Below are 18,295 nucleotides of genomic sequence, written 5' to 3'. Positions count from 1 at the left end.
AGTATTAAATAATATTATAATAACCCCCTACTCTTGTTTCTGTATCTAGTCTTGCGAACCTTGGCTTCATCTGCTATAGGCTGGGCTTTCTAAAAAGTAAACCTAAAGTTATCAGTCTCCCTCTTAAATGATTTAACAGTTTCTTTTCACACAGAAAATAAATTCTAAGACTTGAAGGAATAATAATCTTTCCAATCTTCATTTTTTTTTTACCTCTTTCTTTTCAGTTCTTGCCACTCTTTGATTTATATACCATCATCCCAACTTGATAAATGGCTTATATTTTCTCACATATCCCTCATTAGTCAAGATAGGCTAAGCTTGTGCTATAGGGACAAACGGCCCTCAATATTTCACTAACATAACAAAATAAACTTTACTTCTTACTGTTACAAATTCTGTGTAAAACCTGATGGCTCTTCAGGGTGCTGTCTTGTAAGCCATGAACCAACAATCCAGGCTACTTCAGTCTTGAGACTCTACCAACACAACACATCATTCCATCATAACTGAGACAGGAATAGGGAAGGCTAAGGGATCACACTCTGGCAATTAAGTGCTGAACTCATAGCACATTTCCAAAAACTATTTGCTGGCTCACCTTATTGTGAGGATATTGAGATGTACAGTACGTATTTTCTAAAGTAGAACAGATGAGAAATTGGTGAAAACAAGTAAACTACCACATACTTTGAAATGTATTCACCCATTCCTCACTTATTGACTATCTGGTTACTCAACATTTCACATTTATGACAATAGCAAAAAAATCTACTATCCGACTATTTTGTACATTTCTGACATACTTCTGGCAGTAAGGAACACTGGGGTGCAAAGTGAGAGTAACGCTGGCTATGATGGTTAAGTTTATGTGTCATCTTGACTGATCCATGATTCTTATTGTTTTGGCAGTTAGGTAATGATGTAGTCATCCTCCATCTTGTCATCTAATGTGTGATTTTTGCAAAATGACCTTGTCTTTGGAACCTAACCATGTGGGTAGTGAGGAGTGGGTATACTCAATTACTCCGTAATGTATGGTCAACGGCTTTGCACTGTCTAAAACTGCATTCCACTCATAACAAATACTTGGTATCTTTACATACTAGAATCCTATTATTATGTGTATTTGCTTTAAGTGTAATTCTCCTTTGATACTAATGAACACAATCAATACCTTTTTTGTTTTTATTATATCACTACTGAATACTAGCAATACAAGTTGGAAATGGTGTTCAATAAACATCTGTTGAAGTGAATTTTTAGTTTGAGCTAAACAACTTGACATAAAAAGTTAACATTAAGCAATTGTTGATGACCTTTACTGTTTTATTAAGGCTACAATCAATTATAGGTTGTTTGCTCTACATCATGGCTTGTAATTCACATTGTTTATATAATGATATGTACACACAGATTTTTTTCTACTTAGCATCAATTAAAATACTTGCCCTGGGAAAATCTATAACTTCAGGCTTCAGTAAATATCTTTTATATGATCATTTCTGGATTTGTTTATACTAGATGGAGAGTTCCAGAATTACCCACCTCTATAAAAAAAATTTTTTTTTTTTTTTTTTTATATAGAGCATATAAAATTTCTACCAGACAGTGAGGTAGCCTTATGCTATGGCATGAATGTGAAATTGGCAATTATCTAATATTTTTAAATTTCAATAAGTTCATCAGTAAAACAGGATTAATCATACTTTCTACTTAATGAGACAATGTATGTAAAATACCAATTACCAGGGCAAATGCTATTATAAAATTTACACCCTCATGTTGAATAAAAATGGCACAGAATTAAAGTGGTACTCACACCAGAAAGTCTCTCATATATCCAGTAATGCAAATCAAAGCTGTCGGTATGGCAATAATGGTTTATTGTGAGACCACATTCATATACTTAGGACATCAAGAAAAACATTGATCTATGTATAAATTTTAGAATAAAATAAAACTATATTCAGAAAAATTAAGCCTAATTTTCTTTTTGAAAAACCATATGTTTTTCGAAAAAAAAAAAAAATAGAGAAATGACATGTGCACATCAATTTTCTTCTAACCATTACATTTCTGGTTTTTATGACTCTTAGTTTACTTGGATGAAAGCTCTCTTTATCACTGATAAGTAATTAAGCTTGATATTTTTTTCTTGGTTATATGTATTAAGTATGAAATAAGGGGAGCATCTATTCCCCATCACATAAAGATCATTGTAAATTATCTTTTCAAAGTTCAATGTCTTGGAAAGGACTTTTCAAAAAAAATTGGCAGTATTCTATTTCTTTCAGGCTTTTTTCTTTCACAAGAATAAAAGCCATGGGAGAGCTTTAGTACTTCGTACAAAAATGAAATTGCTTACTAAATTGCTTTCTAGGCACTAAGTCAAAAGTCTTTTAGATATAAATTATGTGAAAAACATAAGAGCTTTCCTGAAAATCATGTGAGTATGATACGCATTTTTATAAAAGAAAGTTTGTGATTAATATAGAAAGGCGAATTCTCCTTGGTGATTTAACTAATATTCCTCAACCAAGTGTTTGAAATACAAATGAGTCCAGTGGTTCAACAAGTCAATGTCTGTAGATAATCTTTGACAAAATTATATTTATACAAAATTATATTAAATTAAGCCTATTTCTACATATATTTACCAGTTATGACTTTGGAAATTAGTTACAAATCACTAAACGTTTTTGAATCTTCAGCATATATACCAATGTCCTGCACAAACTGGTATCATGTCCTTGCATTGGTCAGGCTCAATTAATTATCTATATTAATATCGGGTTGTTTCCCTATTTAGTAAATCACTAATTGTTGAGTGACAATCTTAATATTTTCTTAAATAATAAAGGTTCTTGAAAATGAGTGCATGTTTTAATTGAACTTTGAACTATAGTGCAGAAATAAATTTTGGGAATTAAATGCTCTCCTGGGGCTATACAGCTGTAAGATTTGGGAATATCTGGTGACAACTTCCAGAAATTCCCAACACCCTACATATTTTTTCTAGCTGTTTGGTATGAACAGATAGAAGCTGAGAGACACGTATAAATCTGAAACCTGGGAGGGAAGGAGAAGAAAAAAATTTGCTGACTATATTGGAATAAGTTCCGTTTGAATATGATACTATCTATATTTTGAGGAAAAAAGAAAAAAAAATCTATATTTTGGGGCAACAATTATCAAATCATCTCACACATCACCTAGAGATCTTCTTAGAATGCAGATTCAGAGTCGAAAGGTCTGGGACAGATCCTGAGTGTCTGTATTTCTAACAAACTTCTAAATAATATCAATGTAGCTGGTCCCTGGACCACACATTGAGTAGATGTGATGATGGCAACAGGACATCCCCATGGCAGACATGTAAGAGAAGAATGTGACCAACCTCAGATCAATCAGAAGCCTTCCTTGGGGTTTATATACTATAAGTGAGAGAACGATTATTTCTATCTTTTCATGTAGCTAAGCAGGAATAACATAAGGTAGACAACTGGTTTAAAAGAACGTTCCTCACTTTGTGAAGGAAGTCATTAGGGATAACACATTAAGGAATATAAAACCAACACACAAAAGAGAAATAGGGATCACGGGGGAGAAGAATCTTTACAGTCTTCCAACACTTGGATCTAGTCATGCTTAATGCCAGTTTCATTCTTTCGAAGTTTCATGTCTTTTTAGTAAATAAATAAAGCCTTTACTCTCATTTTGGTAAGAATGAACTTAAATAGGTGGAGACATTGCACCTTGTAACCAAATCATTGCTGATGAATACTCTCTGAAAAGTTTTTGTACTCATTTATAATACATATAATGAGCTCAGCTGCTAACCTAACCACAGGATCAGCGATTCAAGGCCCCCAACTGCTTCATGGAATAAAGATGTGGCAGTCTGCTTCTGTAAAGATTACAGCCTTGGAATCCCTATGAGGCAGTTCTACGCTGTCCCATAGGGTCGCTGTGAGTTGGAATGGTAGTGGTAAAATACATGTCTAAAACCATAATTGACTAAAGGCTTGATCAACCAAGTGGGGCAGTTAAAAAAGAGTCAGGGCATATTCTATATATCAATGTTCAGTTTAAAAGTAACTTTGAGCCTGGAATAATTCTGTGTTGGTAACGGAGAGTGGTTCTCTGTAGAGCATTTGTAAATCAAAGAATAGTACAATAGCGTGATATCAGGAGTGCAGAGTATAGAGTCCTGAGGACTTTAGCAGTGTATCCCAATGAAAAATATGAAATTTAAATCACGGCAACAGCCCTTGTAGAAGTTCTCTGAGAGGCAAGTTGGAAGTACAAACAGTGAAGTCAACACTTCTGTTTCTGGTTTCTTTAATTACCCCACTATGACCCGTCGTTCTGGAGAATCCAGGAGAAGCAGTGGAACAATTATTAAGGGAGTTTAAACATTTCAGGATGTGTTTACTTTTCTTCTTTAGAAGATGTGGATATTATTAATAATCATTTTCAAACCTCATGTATCAGACAAATCACAAGAAAAAAGAAAAAGTGTCAATTAATATTATTAATTAAAATTATTAATTAAAAGCTCCTCTTTGTGTGAAAACTTCAGAAAGTGGTGTATACTTGTGATTTCTACTTCTTTGCCTTCCTTCCTTCTTGACTCTATTAAAATCAGGTTTTATTTATTTTTCAAATAATAATTTAATGAGGTTTTGGTGAAGCTTTACAAGCAATGTTCCCATTTGATTTCCACACAGATTGTTCAGTGACATTAGTTATATTTAACCCAATGTGTCAACATTCTCTTTGTGCTCTGTTTGTTCCATTTCCTGTACTCTAGTTTTCCTGCCCCTTATCTTCTCATCTTTCTTTTGAGTAATTGTTGACCTTTTGGTCTCATACTGATGGTTTTTAAATAGGGCACCAATCTTAGGGTAATATCCTTTATTTTGTGTGCTACTCTGCTATTTTGCTAAAGGGTGATCTCAGGGGATAGGCTCAGTCTAGGTTTCATGAGTGTCTCGGGGCAATAGTCTCAGGGTGTCATCTGTTCTCTACTTTTCCAGTTTGTCTGACTTTTTTTATTTTTTAGGAGTTTGGTTTCTGCTCCACATTTTTCTCCCATTCTATCTGGAACTATGTATTGTGACTCTGGTCAGAATGGTCAAGATGGTAGCCAGGCACCATCTAGTTCTGGCCTTGGGATAGATGAAGTCATGGCTCATATAGATTTGTTTCTCCTCTGAGCTTTTGATTACTGTCTTAGGCTGGGTTCTCTAGAGAAGCAAAACCAGTAAAGCATGTAAATATATATATAGAGAGAGAGATTTATATTAAAGAAAGAGCTCACTCGATTGTAGAGGTCAGAGCGTCCCAAGTCCATGGATCAGGATAGAAGCCTCTCCCAATTCAGGCAGCTGCAGAAGCAGTTGAACCCAAGAATGGCAGGTCAGAGAGCAGCGCTCCTGCTCGCAGACTGTAAAGTTTGACAAATCCCAAGATCAAAAGTTAAGCTGCTAGCTCAAGTCCCAAGAACTGGCGGTCAGATAAGAGATACCCGCTGGATCCAGAACAAGCCAAAAATGTTCATAAGCTGAGCAGAAAGGAAGTAAGCAGTGGAGGGCGGAGAGATGAAGGCTGAGATGGTGATGAGCCACCATAGGCCGGACTCCCACTGGTATCACACAGCAGATTCCATCATAGGGGTGATCACATATCAAATTTCAACAGGGAAGTGATCACAAGGGTATACAACTGCCAAAACACTGAGAATCACGTCCCAGCCAAGTTGACACACAATCTTAACCATCACAGTTGCCTTCTTACTGTTTGTTCCTGGTGAGTAGAGACCAGTAGTTGTGTCTTAGATGGCAACTTACAAGTCTTAAAGGTCTTAAAGTCTGTAAGAACCCAGATGCTACTCAGTTCACTAGGCTACAGATCATGACTTTTGTGGACTATGTTGTGCCAGGTGACTGAGTTGTCCCATGAGACTATGATCATAAATCTTCAAACCAGAAACCCAATTTTAGAAGGTGTTTGGTTATAACTGAGGAGTATCTGTATTTGTGTCTTCAATGAATATATTTGCCTGTATCTACATATCTTTTTTTTTTACATATCTGTATTTCCTATTAGGAAACCCTGGTGGTGTAGTGGTTACATGCTATGGCTGCTAACCAAAGGGTTGACAGTTTGAACCCACCAGGTGCTCTTTGGAAACTCTGTGGGGCAGCTCTACTCTGTCCTATAGGGTCATTACGAGTCAGAATCGACTCAGTGGCATTGAGTATTTTTTTTTTTTTTTTGGTTTACTGATACTTTTCTCCTTCTCATCTGTATAGACACCTATACCTGCCTGTATACCAATATGCCTATACCTTTAAAAAAAATTAATTTTTTTTATCCTTATGTACTCTTGCACTCATTTTTACTTTGGTTGTGCTGTGGTCACTACCATCACATTTGGTACCACTTTTCCCATCACCAAAAAGAACAAGTATATATAATCTAAAGTATACTATACTCTCCCCCTCTGGCCTAGTAACCACCAATATATCTATTCTTGTCTTCTTATAAAAGAGAGATCATACAATATTTGTCCTTATATGCTTAACTTATTTCATTTAGCTTTATGCCCTCCAGGTTCACTCATGTTATAACAGGTTTCGAGAACCTCTCATTTTTCTTTATGGTTGCGTAGTATGTACCACAGCTTGCTTATGCATTCATCTATCGGGTACTTCAGGTGTTTTCCTTTATTTGCTATGGTGAATAAGGTAGCAATGTCTGTGTAATTACATTTAGGGCATATAACTAGGGTCTCTAGGGAAAAAACCTAGCTGTGGGACTGCTGGATCATAGGGTAGTTCTATTTCTAGTTTTTTGAGAAAGCACCATATCACTTTCCCCAGTGGTGGCACCATTCCACAGTATCATCAGCAAATGATAAGAGTTCCAATCTCCCCCCATCTTGACAACATTTGTTGTAATCTTTTTTTTTGTTTTGATTTTTAGTGCCATTTTAACTGGGGTAAGATGGTATCTCATTGTAGCTTTGATTTGCATCTCTCTAATGGCTGATGAAACCCTGGTAGCGTAGTGGTTAAGAGCTATAGCTGCTAACCAGAAGGTCAATCATTAAAATCCACTGGGTACTCCCTGGAAACCCTATGGGGCCGTTCTACTCTGTCTTATAGTGTCGCTATGGGTGGGATCTACTTGACAGCAATTTTTTTTTTTTTTTTTTTTAGCTAATGGCTACTGATGAACATCTATTCATATGTTTGTTTGCTATTTGGATGTCCTTTTTGGTGAAGGTTTTTTTTCATGTCCTTCACCCAATTTGTGACTGGGTTGATGTCTTTTTGTTGTTGAGTCGTTTCTGTTTTTTTCCAAAATTTTAGAGATTAGACCCTTGTTGGATAAGTCATTGCCAAAGATTTTTCCTAGTCTGGAGGTTATCTATTTACTCTTTTTAAAGTCTTTTGATGAACATAAGTTTTTAGTGGTTTCTTAGTGGTTAGCATATGTATTACACTACACAACTTACAATTGCAACAAAGTTTGACATACAACATACAATTAACATACAACCTCAACATAATGAATGCATTCCTAATATGCTCCTTCCTCCCCCATTTCTGTTGGTGTGTCTCCATTAACATCAATATACAACATATACTCAGTAAGTTTACTTTCTACTTATTTCTTACAAATGTAATGTAATTTTTGTGGGATTTATTTATTGAGTGTATTCTCTGAAGATATCATTTATTTTGTCCTTACGATTGCCCATGTTGTTGCATTTTTGGAGATCTCTTTCTTGTATTTTTTATTTATTTTTTTTCCATGTACAGATAGGAGTATTTATTTAATGCTGTTGCCTTTTCATTTGGAGTACTCCCTTGAGTAATACTTGCAAAGTTGATCTGGTAGTATCAAATTCACAAGGCTTCTCTTTGTTTGGAAATATCTTGATTTCCCCTCAGTTTTGAATGGCAACTTTACTGAGTAAAGAATTCTTGGTTGGCAATTGTTTTTGTTGAGTATTTTGTATATATTGACCCGTTGTCTTCTGGCCTCTAGAGTTTCTGGGGAGACGTCCACACTGATTGTTATGAAAAACCCTTGGTATGTTATATTGCATTTTTCTCTTGCTGCTTTCAGAATTCTCTCTTTGTTTTTGGTTTTCAATAATTTTATTAGGATATGGTGCCAAGTTGATTTTTTGGGTTGCTTCGAATTGGAGTTTGTGTAGCTTCCTGTATTTGCAGGCTTGGTTCTCTGTTTAGGTCTGGGAAACTCTCTGATTATCTCTTGGAAAATTATTTCTATGCCTTTATTGTTGTCATGGTGATCTGGAATTCCAGTAATTCTAATGTCAGATTTCTTAATTGAATGCATATTCCCTTTGCCCTGCTGCCCTTGCAGTTCCTTCTAGTCCTAGTATATGTCCATCTTGGGCCAAAGCAAGATTCAACAGCACACTCTCACAGTGGCAGGACCTCCCTTCACTCCTTCCCACTTGCTCAGTCAGTGAATTCCCATGGCCAATCTGTGCTGCCTTTAAAAATCTGGCTACAGCTTTCATGGATTAGTTCCTTTTCTGTCTTCCCTGTTTGGGGCGTTGCCTGCCCCCTCTCAAAATGGTTGCAGTGAGAGTGTGCTCTAGATATTAGTAGGTAGGTTTTCCCAGCTTCTATAGGATCCGTGATTCTCCTCTCCCCCACTTCTGGACTCCCCCCAACTCTCCAACATCTAACCTGCCTACCATAGTTCTGAAATCTCAGTCTGTGCACATTTTTATTCACTATTCAGTGGGACAGTTGCTGGGGGAATAAATGGGAGATTCCACACTCTTCATCATATTGCTCTGCCCCTCTTCCAATCAGGCTTTAATGTTCACCAAAGGTCTTGTGTTTCCAATGACCTTCATGGCCAATAGTTAATGTTTAATCTTTATGTTGCTTATTTTCTTAGTAGATTTTGACACAGTCACTGTTTCTTGAAGCTAATTTTGCATGTAGCTTTTAGGACAGAACCTTGTTTTCCCTCTGATTTCCCTGCACTTTCCTTTTTTGTTTTTATTTTCCTCTCTTTTAGTGACATCGTTTACTTTGGTCAAGCTGTGCTCATCACGCTTATATTTTGTAGCAATTTTCCCATCATCAAAAATAATAAGTATCTACGGTCTAGATTGACTCTAGAGAATGAATCTCCTCCCCCCATCCCTGGTAACCACCAGTGAAACTTGTTTTCTGTATATACATCTATATACACATATGCTTGAGAAAGATGTGGCAGTCTGCTTCCATAAAGATTACAGGCTCGAAAACCCTATGCGGCAGCCCTACTCTGTCCTACCGGGTGGCTTATAAAAGTGAGATTATACGCTTCGCTTAAAAGTGAGATTACACACTTTGCTTTGGTGACCTGAGTTCACTTTTAATCTCTTTTCTATTTATATATACTCTTTCTGAGATCTCTTACAAACTAATTAGTGTAAATGCCATTTACTTTTTACTGATGACCCTAAAATTTATATTTCAATTCTAAATTCTTTCTTGAATTCCAGAATCATATATTTGACTGATTACTTGACAAATCATTTAGATATTTAATAGGGATCTCAGAAATAACATGTCTGTGTCAGACAGATTCTTAGATGGCCCCAATTACCCCTCTTTCTTGTTATTCATAGTTTGTGTAATATCTTTCTCTGGGATGTGGCCAGACTTGTTTCTAACAAAATATGGCAAAGGTGATGGCATGTCACTTTCAAGATTGCAAGTTCTATCTTGCTGGAAGACTCTTTCTATTGATTCTCTCCGTTGCTGGCTTAGAGAAAGGAAACAGCCATGTGAAGAGGCTCACATGGCAACAGACTGAAGGTAGTCTCTGGCTGGCTTCTGTTAAGTAGTTGAGAAGCGCAGTCAGACATCCTGCAATGAACTGAACCCTGCCAATCATATGAGTTAAGAAATAAACCCTTCCCCAATCAAACTTCAAATGAAACTGCAGACCTGGCTGACAACTTCTTTTCAGTTTTGTCAGATGCCTTGAAGCTGAGAACTATGCTGTAATTCCTAACCCATCAAAAATGAGGTAAAAATGTGGTGTTTTAAATTGCTAAGTCTGTGGTAATTGGCTATGTAACCCACCCAGTGTCGTCGAGTCAATTCCAACTCATAGCAACCCTATAGGACAGTGTAGAACTGCCCCATAGAGTTTCCAAGGAGCACCTGGTGGATTCAAACCGCCGACCCTTTGGTTAGCAGTTAACTACTATGCCACCAGGGTTTCCATTGGCTATGTAGCAATAGATAATTAGTATATATTTTGGTGCCAAAAGTGAGGTGCTACTGTAACAAATGCCTAAAATATTGAGACTTTGTTTTGGAGCTTAAAAACATGGATAGAGGATGGAGAATTTTAAGAATTTTAATATTCTTAAGAATCTTAATTTTAAGATTTTAAGAATTTTAAGTAATAGATTAATACTAAATTTCCTTGACTGGACTTTGAGGACACTGCCCAATGAGGGACCAACTGGAAAACACAAGAAGGGGAATCCTTGCTCTATTATCGCAGAAACTCAGTGAAATTATTACCTGCAGTGATGTGGAAGGCAGAACATGCAAGTAGTTTTTTTTGTTTTTTAGCTATTTAAGAAGATTTTCAAGCAAAATATTTAATATGGTTTCTTCTTTGTGCTTTGAGTAAAAATATAGAGGAAAGAGAAAAATTGAGCAATGAACTATTAAATATAAAGGAATCAGGGATTGATAATTTAAAAAATTCTCAGCTTCTCCAGATGGCAAAATAAAATTATGAAATGGCTTCTGAACACTGTCAAGTAATACGGTGTAGAGAAACAGTGAAAGGAAAATTGTAAAACCTTCTCTTAAAACGTCAGAAAGATAAAAGGATTACAGTATTCAGTTACACGAAGGCCCTTTAAAGAGATTTAAAAATATTAAGTGTGTGCTTCACAGATCCTATTAATCTAACAATAAGGCCTCTAGGAAGCTTAATTCAGTTGTCCCTCAGCCCTCTCGGCAGGAACACAGACTAGAGAAGGGATTATCTAGAAGAGATTTGTGGCTGTTGTTTTTCTTTAATGGAGGCAGCAACAGTGAAATCAATGAAAGTCCACCCGAGATTTTGAGAAAATTATTTCAGAAAAAATCAATCACTATCTTTTTGGACTAAAAAAAAAAATAATAAAATAACCACCAAGTAAAAATATAAAAAAGGTCATAGGAGCTACAAAATTTTACTGGCAAGAAAAAGACTGAGAAAACTATGCAGCTGCAAAAACTTACTAAATTTGATGGAAAAGAAAGATGAGGGAGACTGTGGGAACCAAGAACCTAGAAGGCAGAGGTGAAAACCACATAGAATGATTCCTGAACCTTGAAGCCTAATCCAGGAACTTGCGACAATTATCCAGCTGGATTTCACAATGGCTACTAACCAGAGACACCTTCACAGCTCCATTTCCCCTTTTGAATGAAATGTCTATAGGTGTTAAACTTTGTGTGCCTTGCCATTTTATGTTACCTGTGTGTGCAGCAGATAATTCGTTGGTAATTTCTAGTTTCACAGATACACAGATCGAGAGAAATTGTCCATCAAGAGCTTCGCCCACACCCGGATCTGATTTAGATGATGACATTTTGGACATGGAACTGATCTTTTAATAGAATGAGATTTTTGGAGATCTTAGGAGGGGGTGAATGTACTTTGAATGTGGGAGGGATGAGCATCGGGTACCTCTTGTTAATTGGCACCTCATAAAACGTTTTCAGTAATCTCTAAATCTTTTTTTTTCTTCTTTTACATATAACATTGTAAAAGGCTAAAATTCCTGTCAGGTAGAGGAAATAAGCATCCCTCACCACTACCGCGGCTATGGTGCTAGTGCCAGGCACCGGGATCACTCTTCAACACTGCTGCTATGGCTTCCGAACACATCTTTCTCGTCCTATACCCACTCTTCTGAAATCAATTCTCTGCAAGGTAATCAAAACCTGTTGTTGTTGAGTCGATTCCGGCTCATTGTGACCCTACAGGAGACAGTAGAACAGTCCCATAGAGTTTTTTTTTTTTTTTTTTAACTCTTATTGAGCTTCGAGTGAACGTTTACAAATCAAGTCAGAGTGTCACATATAAGTTTATATACACCTTACTCCGTACTCCCACTTGCTCTCCCCCTAATGAGTCAGTCTTTCCAGTCTCTCCTTTCGTGACAATTTTGCCAGCTTCCCTCTCTCTCTATCCTCCCATCCCCCCTCCAGACAGGAGATGCCAACACAGTCTCAAGTGTCCACCTGATATCATTAGCTCGCTCTTCATCAGCATCTCTCTCCCACACACTGTCCAGTCCCTTTCATGTCTGATGAGTTGTCTTCAGGGATGGTTCCTGTCCTGGGCCAACAGAAGGTCTGGGGAGCATGACCGCCGGGATTCCTCTAGTCTCAGTCAGACCATTAAGTATGGTCTTTTTATGAGAATTTGGGGTCTGCATCCCACTGATCTCCTGCTCCCTCAGGGGTCCTCTGCTGTGCTCCCTGTCAGGGCAGTCATCGATTGTGGCCGGGCACCAACCAGTTCTTCTGGTCTCAGGATGATGTAGGTCTCTGGTTCATGTGGCCCTTTCTGTCTCTTGGGCTCTTAGTTGTCGTGTGACCTTGGTGTTCTTCATTCTCCTTTGCTCCAGGTGGGTTGAGACCAATTGATGCATCTTAGATGGCTGCCTGTCAGCATTTAAGACCCCAGACGCCACATTTCAAAGTGGGATGCAGAATGTTTTCATAATAGGATTATTTTGCCAATTGACTTAAGACCCCTTAAACCATGGTCCCCAAACCCCTGCCCCTGCTCCACTGACCCTCGAAGCATTCATTTTATCCCGGAAACTTCTTTGCTTTTGGTCCAGTCCAATTGAGCTGACCTTCCATGTATTGAGTATTGTCCTTCCCTTCACCTAAAGCAGTTCTTATCTACTAATTAATCAGTAAAAAAAAACCTCTCCCACCCTCCCTCCCTCCCAGCCTTATAACCACAAAAGTATGTGTTCTTCTCAGTTTATACTATTTCTCAAGATCTTATAATAGTGGTCTTGTACAATATTTGTCCTTTTGCTTCTGACTAATTTCACTCAGCATAATGCCTTCCAGGTTCCTCCATGGTATGAAATGTTTCGCAGATTCTTCACTGTTCTTTATCGATGTGTAGTATTCCATTGTGTGAATATACCACAATTTATTTCTCCATTCATCCGTTGATGGACACCTTGGTTGCTTCCAGCTTTTTGCTATTGTAAACAGAGCTGCAATAAACATGGGTGTGCATATATCTGTTTGTGTGAAGGCTCTTATTTCTCTAGGGTATATTCCGAGGAGTGGGATTTCTGGGTTGTATGGTAGTTCTATTTCTAACTGTTTAAGATAACGCCAGATAGATTTCCAAAGTGGTTGTACCATTTTACATTCCCACCAGCAGTGTATAAGAGTTCCAATCTCTCCGCAGCCTCTCCAACATTTATTATTTTGTGTTTTTTGGATTAATGCCAGCCTTGTTGGAGTGAGATGGAATCTCATTGTAGTTTTAATTTGTATTTCTCTAATGGCTAATGATCGAGAGCATTTTCTCATGTATCTGTTAGCTGCCTGAATATCTTCTTTAGTGAAGTGTGTGTTCATATCCTTTGCCCACTTCTTGATTGGGTTGTTTGTCTTTTTGTGGTTGAGTTTTGACAGAATCATGTAGATTTTAGAGATCAGGCGCTGGTCGGAGATGTCATAGCTGAAAATTCTTTCCCAGTCTGGAGGTGGTCTTTTTACTCTTTTGGAGAAGTCTTTAGATGAGCATAGGTGTTTGATTTTTAGGAGCTCCCAGTGATCTGGTTTCTCTTCGTCATTTTTGGTAATGTTTTGTGTTCTGTTTATGCCTTGTATTAGGGCTCCTAATGTTGTCCCTATTTTTTCTTCCATGATCTTTATCATTTTAGTCTTTATGTTTAGGTCTTTGATCCACTTGGAGTTAGTTTTTGTGCATGGTGTGAGGTATGGGTCCTGTTTCATTTTTTTGCAAATGGATATCCAGTTATGCCAGCACCATTTGTTAAAAAGACTATCTTTTCCCCAATTAACTGACACTGGGCCTTTGTCAAATATCAGCTGCTCATATGTGGATGGATTTATATCTGGGTTCTCAATTCTGTTCCATTGGTCTATGTGCCCGTTGTTGTACCAGTACCAGGCTGTTTTGACTACTGTGGCTGTATAATAGGTTCTGAAATCAGGTAGAGTGAGGCCTCCCACTTTCTTCTTCTTTTTCAGTAATGCTTTGCTTATCCGAGGCTTCTTTCCCTTCCATATGAAATTGGTGATTTGTTTCTCTATCACCTTAAAAAATTACATTGGAATTTGGATCGGAAGTGCGTTAAATGTATAGATGGCTTTTGGTAGAATAGACATTTTTACTATGTTAAGTCTTCCTATCTATGAGCAAGGTATGTTTTTCCACTTAAGTATGTCCTTTTGAATTTCTTGTAGTAGAGCTTTGTAGTTTTCTTTGTATAGGTCTTTTACATCTTCGGTGAGATTTATTCCTAAGTATTTTATCCTCTTGGGGGCTACTGTGAATGGTATTGATTTGGTTATTTCCTCTTCGATGTTCTTTTTATTGATGTAGAGGAATCCAAGTGATTTTTGTATGTTTATCTTATAACCTCAGACTCTGCCAAACTCTTCTATTAGTTTCAGTAGTTTTCTGGAGGATTCCTTAGGGTTGTCTGTGTATAAGATCATGTCATCTGCAAATAGAGATAATTTTCCTTCCTCCTTGCCAATCCGGATGCCCTTTATTTCTTTGTCTAGCCTAATTGCTCTGGCTAGGACTTCTAGCACAATGTTGAATAAGAGCGTTGATAAAGGGCATCCTTGTCTGGTTCCCGTTCTCAAGGGAAATGCTTTCAGGCTCTCTCCATTTAGAGTGATGTTGGCTGTTGGCTTTGCATGTGGTGTGGTGGCTTTACATAGATGCCCTTTATTATGTTGAGGAATTTTCCTTCAATTCCTATTTTGCTGAGAGTTTTTCTTATAAATGGGTGTTGGACTTTGTCAAATGCCTTTTTGCATCAATTGATAAGATCATGTAGTTTTTGTCTTTTGTTTTATTTATATGGTGGATTACATTAAAGGTTTTTCTAATATTAAACCAGCCTTGCATACCTGGTATAAATCCCACTTGGTCATGATGAATTATTTTTTTGATATGTTGTTGAATTTTCTTGGCTAGAATTTTATTGAGGATTTTTGCATCTATGTTCATGAGGGATATAGGTCTGTAATTTTCTTTTTTTGTAATGTCTTTACCTGGTTTTGGTATCAGGGAGATGGTGGCTTCATAGAATGAGTTAGATAGTATTCCGTCATTTTCTATGCTTTGAAATACCTTTAGTAGTAGTGGGGTTAACTCTTCTCTGAAAGTTTGGTAGAACTTTGCAATATAGCCATCCGGGCCAGGGCTTTTTTTTGTTGGGAGTTTTTTGATGACCGTTTCAATCTCTTTTTTTGTTATGGGTCTATTTAGTTGTTCTACTTCTGATTGTGTTAGTTTAGGTAGGTAGTGTTTTTCCAGGAATTCATCCATTTCTTCTAGGTTTCCAAATTCGTTAGAGTACAATTTTTCATAATAATCTGATATGATTCTTTTAATTTCATTTGGGTCTGTTGTGATGTGGTCCTTCTCGTTTCTGATTCAGGTCATTTGTTTCCTTTCCTGTATTTCTTTAGTCAGTCCAGCCAATGGTTTATCAATTTTGTTCATTTTTTCAAAGAACCAGCTTTTGGCTTTGTTAATTCTTTCAATTGTTTTTCTGTTCTCTAATTCATTTAGTTCAGCTCTAATTTTTATTATTTGTTTTCTTCTGGTGCCTGATGGATTCTTTTGTTGCTCACTTCCTATTTGTTCAAGTTGTCGGGACAGTTCTCTGATTTTGGCTCTTTCTTCTTTTTATACGTGTGCATTTATCGATATAAATTGGCCTCTGAGCACTGCTTTTGCTGTGTCCCAGAGGTTTTGATAGGAAGTATTTTCATTCTCGTTGCATTCTATGAATTTCCTTATTCCCTCCTTGATGTCTTCTATAACCCAGTCTTTTTTCAGGAGGGTATTGTTCATTTTCCAAGTATTTGATTTCTTTTCCCTAGTTTTTCTGTTGTTGATTTCTAGTTTCATTGCCTTGTGGTCTGAGAAGATGCTTTGTAATATTTTGATGTTTTGAATCCTAAAAGGTTTGTTTTATGACCTAATAGGTGGTCTATTCTAGAGAATGTTCCATGTGCACTAGAAAAAAAAAGTATACTTTGCAGCAGTTGGGTGGAGAGTTCTGTATAAGTCAATGAGGTCAAGTTGGTTGATTGCAGCAATTAGGTCTTCCATGTCTCTATTGAGCTTCTTACTGGATGTCCTGTCCTTCTCCGAAAGTGGTGTGTTGAAGTCTCCTACTATAATCGTGGAGGTGTCTATCTCACTTTTCGGTTCTGTTAAAATTTGATTTATGTATCTTGCAGCCCTGTCATTGGGTGCATAAATATTTAATATGGTTATATCTTCCTGGTCAATTGTCCCTTTAATCATTATGTAGTGTCCTTCTTTATCCTTTGTGGTGGATTTAAGTTTAAAGTCTATTTTGTCGGAAATTAATATTGCTACTCCTCTTCTTTTTTGCTTATTGTTTGCTTGATATATTTTTTTCCATCCTTTGAGTTTTAGTTTGTTTGTGTCTCTAAGTCTAAGGTGTGTCTCTTGTAGGCAGCATATAGACGGACCGTGTTTCTTTATCCAGCCCGAGACTCTCTGTCTCTTTATTGGTGCATTTAGTCCATTTACTTTCAGTGTAATTATAGATAAGTGTTTAGTGTTGTCATTTTGATGCCTTTTTATGTGTGTTGTTGACAATTTCATTTTTCCACTTACTTTTTTGTGCTGAGACGTTTTTCTTTGTAAGTTGTGTGATCTTCATTTTCATAGTATTTGACTGTATGTTTGCTGAGTCGTTACGTTTTTCTTGGTTTTTATTTTGAGTTATGGAGTTGTCATACCTCTTTGTGGTTACCTTAATATTTATCCCTATTTTTCTAAGTAAAAACCTAACTTGTATTGTCCTATATTGCCTTGTATCCCTCTCCATATGGCAGTTCTATGCCACCTGTATTTAGTCCTTCTTTTTGATTATTGTGATCTTTTACATTTTGACTTCAATGATTCCCTGTTTTGAGCATTTTTTTTTAAATTAATCTTAATTTGTTTTTGTGATTTCCCTATTTGAGTTGATATCAGGATGTTCTGTTGTGTGACCTTGTGTTGTGCTGGCATCTGATATTATTGGTTTTCTGACCAAAGAATTTCCTTTAGTATTTCTTGTAGCTTTGGTTTGGTTTTTGGAAATTCTCTAAGCTTGTGTTTATCCGTAAATATCTTAATTTCGCCTTCATATTTCAGAGAGAGTTTTGCTGGATATATGATCCTTGGCTGGCAGTTTTTCTCCTTCAGTGCTCTGTATATGTCATCCCATTCCCTTCTTGCCTGCATGGTTTCTGCTGAGTATTCTAAACTTATTCTTATTGATTCTCCCTTGAAAGAGACCTTTCTTTTCTCCCTGGCTGCTTTTAAAATTTTCTCTTTATCTTTGGTTTTGGTGAGTTTGATGATAATACTTCTTGGTGTTTTTCTTTTTGCATCAATCTTAAATGGGGTTGGATGAGCATCTTGGATAGATATCCTTTCATCTTTCATGATGTCAAGGAAGTTTTTCGTCAGCAGATCTTCAACTATTTTCTCTGTGTTTTCTGTCCTCCCTCCTTGTTCTGGAACTCCAATCACATGCAAGTTATCCTCCTTGATAGAGTCCCACATGATTCTTAGGGTTTCTTCATTTTTTTTTAATTCTTTTGTCTGATTTTTTTTCAGCTATGTTGGTGTTAATTCCCTGGTCCTCCAGATTTCCTACTCTGCATTCTAATTGCTTGAGTCTGCTCCTCTGACTTCCTATTGCGTTGTCTAATTCTGTAATTTTATTGTTAATCTTTTGGATTTCTACATGCTGTCTCTCTATGGATTCTTGCAACTTATTAATTTTTCCACTATGTTCTTGAATAATCTTTTTGAGTTCTTCAACTGTTTTATCAGGGTGTTCCTTGGCTTTTTCTGCAGTTTGCCTTATTTCATTTCTGAGGTCATCCCTGATGTCTTGAAGCATTCTGTAAATTAGTTTTTTATATTCTGTATCTGATAATTCCAGGAT

This window comes from Loxodonta africana, chromosome 17 (assembly GCF_030014295.1).
Source record: "Loxodonta africana isolate mLoxAfr1 chromosome 17, mLoxAfr1.hap2, whole genome shotgun sequence".
Classification (NCBI taxonomy): Eukaryota; Metazoa; Chordata; class Mammalia; order Proboscidea; family Elephantidae; genus Loxodonta; species Loxodonta africana.
Note: the sequence above shows the minus strand (reverse complement) of the source record.